Source organism: Quercus robur, chromosome 3 (genome assembly GCF_932294415.1).
Source record: "Quercus robur chromosome 3, dhQueRobu3.1, whole genome shotgun sequence".
In the NCBI taxonomy this organism is placed as follows: domain Eukaryota; kingdom Viridiplantae; phylum Streptophyta; class Magnoliopsida; order Fagales; family Fagaceae; genus Quercus; species Quercus robur.
The window spans coordinates 22,560,595-22,573,491 of NC_065536.1; the positions used below are offsets into that span (position 1 = coordinate 22,560,595).

Below are 12,897 nucleotides of genomic sequence, written 5' to 3' on the forward strand. Positions count from 1 at the left end.
GCCTCTTTTTCATCGTCCGGAACTCTATCCTCGGCCAAAAAGTCAATGATCGGGTCCATCTAGCACGGCTTGGTTGTTGAAATCATGACAACGTCGACCCTGGCCGAGTTACAATTATCTTCCATACCGATACTTGGCTCCCTTATAAGTTCTACTTTGATAAGCTGAGGAACCTCCTTGGTAATTGACGAAGCCAACGTGGCTAGTGAATCAGCGTGTCTGTTTTGTGCCCGGCCGACCTGGGACACCTTCATTGTTTCGAACTTGCTAATGATTTGCTTAGCTGCTCTCAGATAGGCTTTCATCCAAGAATCCCGAGCTTCAAAGCTTCCCTGGATCTGATACACAACCAGCCAAGAATCCGAAAAAATCTCCACATCCCATGTGCCCAAGCATAAAACGGTCCTCAATCCGGCAAGAAAGGCCTCATTCTCGACCTCGTTATTATAGGCTTTGAACCCCAATCTGAAGGAATGCTCCAGTCGTATACCCTCCTAAGTGATTATGACAATTCTGGCTCTAGCCCCCATAGCACTTGAAGCGCCGTCCATAAACACCTTCCATGGGCGACTTTCTACATTACAAATTATCTTCCCGTCATTCTTAGGGGAGAACTTTGCAATGAAATCAGCAAGAACCTGCCCCTTCACTAAGTTTCGCGGCCTGTACCTTATGTCGAAGGAACCTAACCGAGTCCCCCACTTAGCTATTCGACTCATGAAGTTTGGCCTTTTTAACAACAACTGCAAGGGATACTCAGTTAGGACGAACATAGTATGAGCCTAAAAGTAATGCGGCAGCTTCCTTGTTACGTGCACCAAGGCCAATATTAACTTCTCCAAGGGTAGATATCTCGGTCCCTCAAATACTCCTTCAGATCTCGAAAGGCTTTGTCACACTCCTTATCCCACTAAAATCCCTTCCATTTCTTCAGAAGTTGATAAAATGCTCTGCAGCGATCAACAAATATGGAAATATTCCGATTAAGTGCAGCTAACATCCCGATTAATACTTGCACTTCTTTAGGATTGCTTGGCGGTCTGAGGCGATTCACTGCTTCGATTTGGTCGGGATTGGCCTCTATCCCCCAATTAGAGATCAGATACCCCAAGAATTTATCAGCCCCCACGCTGAAAGTGCACTTCTCAACATTTAGGCGCAGCTTATATTGCTGGAGTACCTCAAACACTCCTTGAAGATCTTCTACATGCCGTGCTTCCTGTTTACTCTTTACTACCATATCGTCAATGTATACTTTCACTGTGCACCCAATTTTTTCTCGGAACATCCTTGTCATCATCCGTTGGTACGTGGCTCTGGCATTCTTCAACCTAAATGGCAATACGTTATAGTGATAGTTTGCATCCGGGGAAATGAATGCTGTCTTTTCTTGGTCCTCGGGTGCTAGGGCAATCTGATGATATCCCAGAAAGGCATCCAAGAAACTCATCGTCGAGTGTCCGTATGTAACATCCACCAATTGATCAATCTTCGGCATTGGGAACGGGTCTTTAGGACATGCCCAGTTTAAGTCTGTGAAGTCCACACAAACCTTCCACTTGCCATTCTTTTTCTTCACTACCACTGTATTTGCTAACCATTCTGGGAAGAATATTTCTCTTATCACCCCAGCTTCCTTCAGCCTTTGGACTTCCAACTTAACCAGGTTAACATGCTCTTTCAATGCTCTTCTCGGCTTTTGCTTCTTTGGGGGGAATGATGGGTCCACGTTGAGCTTATGGACAATGAACTCGGGGTCTACTCCAAGCACTTTGTACGGACTCTATGCAAAGACATCTACATTCTGCAAAAAGAATAACAATATTTCTACCTTATCTCGGTCTTTCATGCTCATCCCTATTTGGAAATACTTGTCAGTGTCTGGAAAAATTTTGACCTTCAAAACCTCCTCGGCATAACTTGCCCCTACTTCTTCTTAGGGCTTCTGTAATTGCTATAAAGATGCTCTTTCGGTGGTTTCCTTTTGTTCAACCTATTCGCCTTTCCACCTGACCGCGACGACCAGGCACTGTCTAGCTACTTGCTGGTTTCCTCGTACCACGGCAACTCCATGCTCGGTGGGAAATTTAACTTTCACATGCAGGGTGGACGGAATAGCCTTCATTGCATAAATCCACAGCCTTCCCAAGATTGCCGTGTACGGGGAGAACGATCTGACTACTATGAAGGTCACCATCACTTCCTTGCCCTCCATATTCACCGAAAGAGAAATTTGACCCTCGGGGATCACCACTCTTCCATCAAATGAGACCAACGGCGTATCATACTTCATCAAGTCCTGATTTTTTAATCCGAGCCCTTCGAACAAATCTGGGTACATTACATCGGCTTTGCTTCCCTAGTCTATCATCACCTTTTTCACTAAGAAGTTGCTTATCCGCGCTGTTACTACCAACGCATCATCATGGGGTTAGATCGTTCCCTCCAGATCTTCCTCGTCAAAAGAAATTGCCAGTCGGCCAACTTTCATCCTCTTTCTGAGTGATTGTCTTTCCGTGCAGGTTTCTTTGGGCATCACTATTAATACTCCTCTTCTGGTTATGGCCATACCCCTCGAGGCAACATGGATGACCTCGATCACTCCCAATGGTGGCGGAAGGGGGTTCCCTTTTTGCTGAGCACCATGGCCAGCATCCCAGTTACCAGAATCCACTATGAACTCTTTCAAATATCCTGCCTTCACTAGTTGCCCCAGATGATCTTTTAATACCGGGCACTGCTCGGTGGTGTGCCCTTTATCTCTATGGTATGTGCAATACAAGTTTTGATTCCTCTGGGACGGGTCACCCCCCATCTTGTTTGGCCACCTGAAGAACGATTCGTTCTTAATCCAATCTAAAATTTTGTGTACCGGCTTTTTGAATGCCACATTCACTCCTCCAATTTGTGCTTTCGGTTCCTGCATCTTGAAATCCTTCTTTGGTCTCGTTGGAAAAACGCCCTGCCAGGAGCGACCAAGCAACGGGGCCTTACCTTTATTCTGCAACCAATCATCTTCGAGACGTTTATACTCCTTAATACGCCTCATAAGTTGCCTCATATCCTTGGGAGGTCTTTTCGTCAACGACTCCCATAGTTTAGAGTCTTCGGGAAGCCCCATCCTGAAAGTGCTTGCCGCAATCTTCTCATTGCCCCCACTGATTTCATTGTATAGCTCCCAATATCGACTGGCATAACTTCGAAGGGTTTCACCGACCCTCATTTTTATGGAAAGCAATGAATCCACCGGTTGCGGCACCCAGCACACATCATAAATCGAGCGCCAAACTCCTGGATCAGCTCAACAAAACTGCGAATGGAACCTTTTCGTAACCCATTAAACCATCTCAAGGTCATGGAGCTGAGACTAGAAGGGAACGCCTTACACATCAGCGCATCATTGTGTGCATGCAAAGACATCATATGGATATAATGACTGACGTGTTCCACTGGGTTCGTTTTCCCATCATAGGAGTTAAATGGTGGCTGTGTAAATCGGCTCAACATAGGGGCCTGTTCAATTTCATTTGAGAACGGCGACTGAGTAGCTCTTTGTAAGGCCCGACTCATTGCGTCCATGGTAGCATTGTAGGGTTGCCGTTCCTCCGGGGAATCCGAACCACGGTCGTTATATCCGCGTGAACATGAACGGTTTCGGCGCTGACGCATCTCGCGAGAATGCGAGTGGTTCCTATATCGGTGTGATTCTCGGGAAAGTGAACGGTCTCGGAATCGTCAGGGACCAAACTGGCTAGAGCTCTCCTCGCCTTGATTTCCCACACTACCATCCCTCCTTTCTCGGTTGTCTCGGTCCCTTCTCTGGCGCCAACCCCTTGCCTCCAACTCCAAATTCCTCACCAGTCTGCGCAACCAGTCTGCGCAACCACTCCAGCTCTTGGTCTCTCTCATCACGTTGCCCGTGCCCCGAGGCACCCCACATTGTTCGGTGAGTCTGGTCTGACCCCTCCCCTAAACTAGATTCTTCTTCTCCTCACCCACGCTTCCTATCTTCATGCCTTTTCTGCCTTCTTTCCTGCCATGTGGAGTCCTGAGAAGATCCTACTGATCAGCTCTCAACTTGGCCTCCCAAACGCCTTTTGGACATTTCCCATGCTTGAGTCTCAGTTGAACCACAGTTTCGTAGGATAGCCCTACGGTGGGCACCACTTGTGTGCCCCGGAAATGAGGCTGTTGGGCTTAACCTCACTTGGGCTCACCACTTACTTATAAGGTGGGCTTAGAATTTCCTACTTTGTGTCATTCTTGGCACAGAGACTCAGCGTAGTTTATTCTCTCTCTTTCTGAATCGCTGTTTTGCTCCCTTCTCTGTATCTTTTGTGAACATCTAAAAAAAACCCCCCCGTTTTGTTCCCCTAACTTCTCCTATTTATAGCTCTAAATTAGTGGAGAGATCATGATTATTGCCATAGTTAGTGCAGTTGAAGGTCCAATATTATCTGTTGTAAGTGGATGTTTAGGTGAGAGTGGAATGCAACGATTGTGGCCTTGAAACTTGGTTCCAATTTAAGCGAATATGCCCAGTTGTGATGTTTCCTGGAAACTGCCGAGCATGCTATGGTATGTTCGGATTTCAATCTTTCTTTATTATTCGGGCATTTTACGTCGAGCAGTGGTTAGATGATGAGACTTGAACTTGCAGTTTGTGAGGATAGAATAAAAAGGGATTGAAAAATTGGGTCGTGCTATTGGGCCTGAATCCAAGGCCCAATTGGATTTGGGCACCTCGGTGCCGTACAAGATAGTTTTATAGAAAATACTTTTTCGAAAATGACTCATTTTCTAGAAAATATCATTGCTGAAAAAAACAAAGCTTTAAGAAGGAAAATGAAACTATTCCTTGAAATTTGGGAAATTTTGAATTGGTATATTTTCTCTTTCAAAAGCTTTGTATTATTAAAAAAAAAAAAATTTGTTATGTTACGTATGGGATGGCCTTGGGAGTTCGGAGTTGGATCTTTCCAAATGGAAATGAGTCATGCTAGCTTGGGCATAACAAAAATATACATCAATTCACAATATTCTTAAATTAGCCTATTATCTCACACATAGGTCATTAAAAAAAAAAAAAAAATTTAATTGTAGAATGTAAAAGGCTTATAAGGTGATAGACTTACTTCTTTTTCTTTTTTTTCTTTATAGAAAACAAACACAAACATGCACAAGAAATGAGAATGAAATTCTAATGAAAGACAAATCACAAACTCCATCCCAAAATTATAATAATTTTTAAAGAAATGTGAGATAAATTATAGTACACAATACACATAATACACACTACGTACTCTCACAAGGAATGGTGTGAAATATTTATAAATTTTTATTATCTTCTTAACTTTATTGAATTAAACTAAAATTGACCCAGTTAATCGGTCGTTCTTAAAGCTATGCGTATACGACGGCAAGTACAAAAATATATTTTTTTGACTGACTTATTTACAAATAATTAAAGACTCACAGGTTTGGTAAGAAAAAAAAAAGCAGGTCTTTCTTTCCGGATTATTATTAAAAAAAAAAAAAAAAGTTGGTCTTTCTTTTTTAGTATTAGTATTACTATTATATTTTCACTGTTCTTGTAAAGTTACGCGTTAAAGATCCGTAGAAGATCTCCTTCTCCAAAAAAAAAATAAATAAATAAAAAATAAAAGACCCGTAGAAGATCTGGACTATAGTGAAGAGAAGAATCCGAATCTTGGATATATAAAGTTAGAATTATACCTTCTTTTTAGAAACCAAATTTTATAATTATATCTCATATTCACATTATATTCAACTAAACTCCCTCCCCCACCCACTATCTAAAAAATATATTATATTTTATTAATTAGATATAAACATATTTCAGCATGAATCATGCTGATAATGAAGGAATGAAATGTAATGAATAAATTTTTTTCAAAATTTTTTAAAGAACTAATTAACTGGGCCAATTTTTGTTTATTTCAATAAAGTTAAGAATACAATAAAAACTCACAAAAATTTCACATCATTTCTTACGAGAGTATGTAGTGTGTATTGTGTATTATAATTTATCGCACATTTCTTTAAAAGTTATTGTGATTTTTGGATGGAGTTTGTGATTTGTCTTTTGTTAGAACTTCATTCTCTTTTCTTGTGCATGTTTGTGTTTGTTTGAAAAAAAAAAAAAAGTTAAGTATACCACCTATGTCATTAGCCTTTTAGAATCTGCAATTAATTTTTTTTTTTAATAATCAATGTGTAAGATAATAAGATAATTTAAGAATATATATTGTGAATTGATGTAATTCTTTATTATGTCCAAGCTAGCAAGACTATTTGATAATAAGCTAATTTAAGAATATTGTGAATTGATGTAAATTTGTGTCATGCCCTAACTAGCATGACTCATTTCCATTTGGAGAGATCCAACTCCCAACTCCCAACTCCATCCCATACTTAATGTCATGATTTTTTTTTTTTTAATAATACAAAACTTTTGAAAGAGAAAATTTACCAATTCAAAATTTCACAATTTTCAAGAAATGGTTTCATTTTCCTTCTTAAATATAACATTGCATAGTTGGATACCTTTTTTTTGGTAAATTTGATAATTTCCATGAAGAGGGGCGATTTGAATCTGGACATGTCTCTTAGAAATACCAAAATGTACTATTTGAGTTATAAGACTCTTAGCATATAACGTTGGTTATTAAAGTTTAGTCATTAGTAATTTTTCTTTTACTTTTTAAATGTGTTTCTTTTAAAATATATACTACAGAATTTCAACTTATAATGTTTATTCTATGATGATTGCACTTCATGATTGTAATGTTTGCCGCTAAATTTTAGCTATTAGTGATTTTCGTCTATGATGTTTTAAAGTGATCCATTTTAATCCTTTAAATGATGTGGTTAAACTAAAACTGACACAACATCATTCCATAAGAACTAAAAAAATAATTTGAAATTTATTCTGAACTAAAATTGATCACTTAAAGTTTTATCATTAAGCTAAAACACCGATCTTTTTTTTTTTTTTTTTTGGTAGGCGGAATTTGAGCCCTAAATTTCTTATTTTATGATAATAAATTTTACCACTCAAGTTAATTGCAACCCACTTCTTAATTATAATGTAGACTGCTAAAGTTTAGCTATTAATGATTTTAGTCTATGATGTTTTAAAGTGCTCATTTTTAATCCCTTAAATGATGTGGTTAAACTAAAAACTAACACAACATCATTCCATAAGAACTAAAAAATAATAATTTAAAATTTATTACAAACTAAAATTGATCACTTAGGGCACGTTTGGTAGATTGTAATGGTGATTACATAGGAATAGGAATAGATATTACAAGAAACACAAGATGTTTTAATGTAATACTTATTACTATTTATTTGTTTGGTGACAACATAAGAATAGAACTCCGAAGTTAATGAAATGTTTAAATCAAGAGATTAAATTCTATATGGATGTGGTGTAAAACCTAAGTTTTACCCAATCCCAATATGTCACATTATTATATTATATATTAAAAAATATGCACAACCATACTCAATCAATTCTAACATCCATTTGAAAATCCAATTTAAATTTGAGTTTATTGAGATGTTCTTATGTAGGGTAAGATGTATTAAATTTTAAGTAAACAATTGATATGGTAATCTCTTATTGGATGGTGTAAAACATAAATTTTACACTCCATCCTTACCAAATTTGGACTCTTAAATCAAATTTTCTAAATTGTAAAATTAGAATAAAAATTAAAATATTTTTTTGGAAATTTCTTACTCATATAATTGTATTTCCTAAACAATAATATTTTTTAAACTTGAAAGAAAGATTAGTTATTTTTTCATGACTTTTTATTTTTATAATTGTTATGTGCATATAGAAAGTTTGTTTATTTAGAGGTATATTAATTTTAGAAATTAATACACCTACTAAAGAATAGCTATTACAACACTTTTAAAGATGTATAGTTATGGATTCAGATCTTCTAGATTTCCTAAGATACTCTACCAGTAGATTTCCTTAAATCCTAATCACTCTTTAATGATTTAATGGTCAAGATTTTACCATGTCAGCATTCCACTAACAATATTCTTAAAATAATAAAATAATGTTGCAAACAAAATAATTAAGATTATTGTTAGTGGAATGCTGACATGGCAGAATCTAAACCATTAAATTATTAAAGAATGGTTAAGATTTAAGGAAATCTATTTGGTAGAGTACCCTAAGAAATCTAGAGAATCTGAATCCGTATAGTTATTCATCATTTTAAAATAAGTATCACTATTGACATCATGATATATAATCATGATTTAATCTAATGGTAATGAAGAATATACGAAGATAATGTAATCTAATGGTAGATTTGTCAAAATTTGCATTTAATTATTGAGTGGTGTAACATTACTTAGAATTACACCAGGGGTAAGTCTAAGTAATGTTACACCACCTAATAATTTGTTATAAAACTCATATTTTGAAAATCTCACCGTTAAATTACATGTTTTATATGTTCTTAACAATCATGCCAACTTTCATGTCAATTGGATGTTATTTATCATTTGATCTATAAATTTATATTTTATGCATTATTTCATATTACAAAAACTTGAATTTAAAAAATTGATTGATGATATGGCTATTAATCTTTGATCACCTTAAAATTTTTGCAAGCATGGAGAATATACAAAGATAATGTAATCTAGTGGTAGATTTGTCAAAATTTGTTTGTAATTAAAAAATATTGAGTGGTGTAACATTGTTTAGAGTTACACCAGGTGTGTAACTTGAATCCAACCCTAAGAGTCTTGTAACTCAAATAATATATTCTAGTATTTCTAAGAGAAATGTCTAAATTTAAATCGCCCCTCTTAGTGGTAATTACCAAATTTATCAAAACAAAAAAGAGGTATCCAACTATTGAACATTATATTTAAGAAGGAAAATGAAACCATTCCTTGAAAATTGTGAAATTTTGAATTGATATATTTTCTCTTTCAAAATTTTTGTATTATTTAAAAAAAAAAATTGTTATGTTACGTATGGGATGGACTTGGGAGTTCGGAGTTGTATCTTTCCAAATGGAAATGAGTCATGCTAGTTTGGGCATAACAAAAATTTACATCAATTCACAATATTCTTAAATTAGCCTATTATCTCACACATAGATCATTAAAAAAAAAAAAATTAAATTGTAGATTGTAAAAGGCTTATAAGGTGGTAGACTTATTATTATTATTAATTTTTTCTTTATAGAAAACAAACACACACATGCACAAAAAATGAGAATGAAGTTTTCACGAAAGACAAATCACAAACTCCATCCAAAAATTATAATAATTTTTAAAGAAATGTGGGATAAATTATAGTACACAATACACACTACGTACTCTCATAAGAAATGGTGTGAAATATTTGTAAATTTTTATTGTCTTCTTAACTTTATTGAATTAAACGAAAATTGACCCAATTAATTAGTAGTTCTTAAAGCTAAGCGTATAAGACGGCAAGAAGCTAATGGCCCCTTATTTACAAATATATATTTTTTTGACTGACTTATTTACAAATAATTAAAGACTGACAGGTTTAGTAAAAAAAAGCAGGTCTTTCTTTCCGGATTATTATTATAAAAAAAAAGTTGGTCTTTCTTTTTTAGTATTAGTATTAATATTATATTTTCACTGTTCTTGTAAAGTTACGCGTTAAAGATCCGTAGAAGATCTCCTTCTCAAAAAAAATAAAAAATAAAAGATCCGTAGATGATCTTGACAATAGTGAAGAGAGGAATCCAAATCTTGGATATATACCTTCTTTTTAGAAACCAAATTTTGTTATTATATCTCATATTCACATTATATTCAACTAACTTCCTCCCCCACCCTTTCAAAAAAAAAAAAAAAACTTCCTCCCCCACCCACTATCTAAAAAATATATTATATTTTATTTACCAGATGTAAACATATTTCTTTCCTAAAAAAAAAAAGATGTAAACATATTTCAGCATGAATCATGCTGATGAGGAAAGAACGAAATGTAATGAATAATTGTTTTTCAAATTTTTTGTTTTTTTTTTTGTTTTTTTTTTTTTTTAAAGTTTTGAATATTAATTGAACATCGTCATTTCTATTTTCATCATTAAAGCTTAGTTACACTTGTTCTGTTTACATTGAATTGGATATTTATAATACTTTATGGAATGATTTTATCATTTAAACGTTGTTATATCACAATTTCCTTATTATCCTTTGACCTGAGAGGTTTTTTTTTTATTTTTTTTTTTATTATTTTTTTTTTATATATATATATATATAGAGAGAGAGAGAGAGAGAGAATAAATTCTATAAATACCTAGTGTAAAACTCATGTTTTATCCCTCCAATCTTAATATGTCACATTATCTTATTACATATTTAAGAATAAGCATAATCACACTTAATCAATTCTAATACCCATATATAAATCCAACCAAATTAAGAGTTTATTGAGATGTTATTAAGAGTGCTAGAATGTATTGAATTTTAAGTAAAATACTAATGTGGCAATATTTTATTGGATGGTATAAAACATGGGTTTTACATCTCATCCTTGCTGAATTCGGACTCATATATATATATATATATATATATGACGTTTACTCTATAATGATTGTTCTTATTATCAAGCTAAGACACCAATCATTTATTTATTTTTGTGTGTAGGTGGAATTTGAGCCCCAAATCTCTTATTAAATGATAAGAGATTTTACTAGTTAAGTTAACTGAAACTCTCTTCATCATTGTATTGTTGGTTGCTTAAGTTTAGCTATTAGTGATTTTAGTTTATGATGTTTTAAAGCGATCATTTTTAATCCCTTAAATGATGTGGTTAAACTAAAAATTGACACAACATCATTCCATAAGAACTAAAAAAAATAATTTAAAATTTATTACAAACTAAAATCGATCATTTAAGGCACGTTTAGTAGATTGTAATGGTGATTACATAGGAATAAGAATAGATATTACAAGGAATACAAGATGTTTTAATGTAATACTTATTACTATTCATTTGTTTGGTGACAACACAAGAATAGAACCCTAAAGATAATGGAATGTTTAAATCAAGAGATTAAATTCTATATGAATGTGGTGTAAAACCTAAGTTTTATCCAATCCCAACATGTCACACTATTATATTATATATTAAAAAATATGCACAACCATACTCAATTAATTCTAACACCTATTTGGAAATCCAATTTAAATTTGAGTTTATTGAGATGTTCTTATGTAGGGTAAGATGTATTGAATTTTAAGTAAATAGCCGATATGGTAATCTCTTATTAGGTGGTGTACAACATAGATTTTACACTCCATCCTTACCAAATTCGGACTCTTAAATCAAAATTTCTAAATTCTAACATTAGAATAAAACTTAAAATATACTTTGGAAATTTCTTACTCATATAATTGTATTTCCTAAAAAATAATATCTTTTTAAACTTGAAAGAAAGATTAGTTATTTTTTCATGACTTTTTATTTTTATAATTGTTATGTGTCTATAGAAAGTTTATTTATTTAGAAGTATATTAATTTTAGAAATTAATACACCTACTAAGGAATAGCTATTACAACACTTTTAAAGATGAATAGTTATTCATCATTTTAAAATAAGTATCACTATTGACATCATAATATATAATCATGATTTAATCTAATGGTAATGGAGAATATATGAAGATAATGTAATCTAACGGTAGATTTGTCAAAATTTGCATTCAATTATTGAGTGGTGTAACATTACTTAGAATTACACCAGGTGTAAGTCTAAGTAATGTTACACCACCCAATAACTTGTTATAGAACTCATATTTTGAAAATTTCATCATTAAATTACATGTTCTATATGTTCTTAACAATGCATACCAATTTTCATGTTAATTGGATGTTATTTATTATTTGATCTATAAACTCATATTTTATGTATTATGTTATATTACAAAAACTTGAATTTAAAAAATTAATTGATGGCATGATTATTAATCTTTGATCACCATAAAATTTTTGCAAGTATGGAGAATATATAAAAATAATGTAATCTAGTGATAGATTTGTCCAAATTTGCATCTAATTAAAAAATATTGAGTGGTGTAACATTATTTAGAGTTACACTGGGTGTGTAACTTGAATCCAACCCTAAGAGTCTTGTAACTCAATTAATATATTCTAGTATTTCTAAGAGAGATGTCCAGATTTAAATCGCCTCTATTAGTGGTAATTATCAAAACAAAAAAGAGGTATCCAACTATTGAACATTATATTTAAGAAGGAAAATGAAACCATTTCTTGAAAATTGTGAAATTTTGAATTGGCATATTTTCTCTTTCAAAAGTTTTGTATTATTAAAAAAAATATTGTTATGTTACAAATGGGATGGACATGGGAGTTCGGAGTTGGATCTTTCCAAATGGAAATGAGTCATGCTAGTTTGGGCATAACAAAAATTTACATCAATTCACAATATTCTTAAATTAGCCTATTATCTCACACATAGATCATTAAAAAAAAAAAGATTGTAAAAGGCTTATAAGGTGGTAGAATTACCTCTTTTTTTTTTTTTTTTTTTTTTTTTTTTTTTTTAGAACACAAACAAACACATGCACAAGAAATGAGAATGAAGTTCTAATGAAAGACAAATCACAAACTCGATCCAAAAATTATAATAACCTTTAAAGAAATGTGGGATAAATTATAGTACACAATACACACTATGTACTCTCATAAGAAATGGTGTGAAATATTTGTAAATTTTTATTGTCTTCTTAACTTTATTGAATTAAACAAAAATTGACCCAGTTAATCAGTAGTTCTTAAAGCTAAGCTTATAAGATGGCAAGAAGCCAATGTCCCCTTATTTACAAATA

The 12,897-nt window shown here is 33.3% G+C and overlaps 1 protein-coding gene across 4 annotated transcripts in view; it reads left to right on the forward strand.

Annotated features, from left to right (window-relative positions):
• Positions 1-12,897, forward strand: part of LOC126717496 (receptor-like protein 7) — a 155,575-nt gene that overhangs the window by 104,551 nt on the left and 38,127 nt on the right. The gene's annotated exons all lie outside the window — the stretch shown is intronic.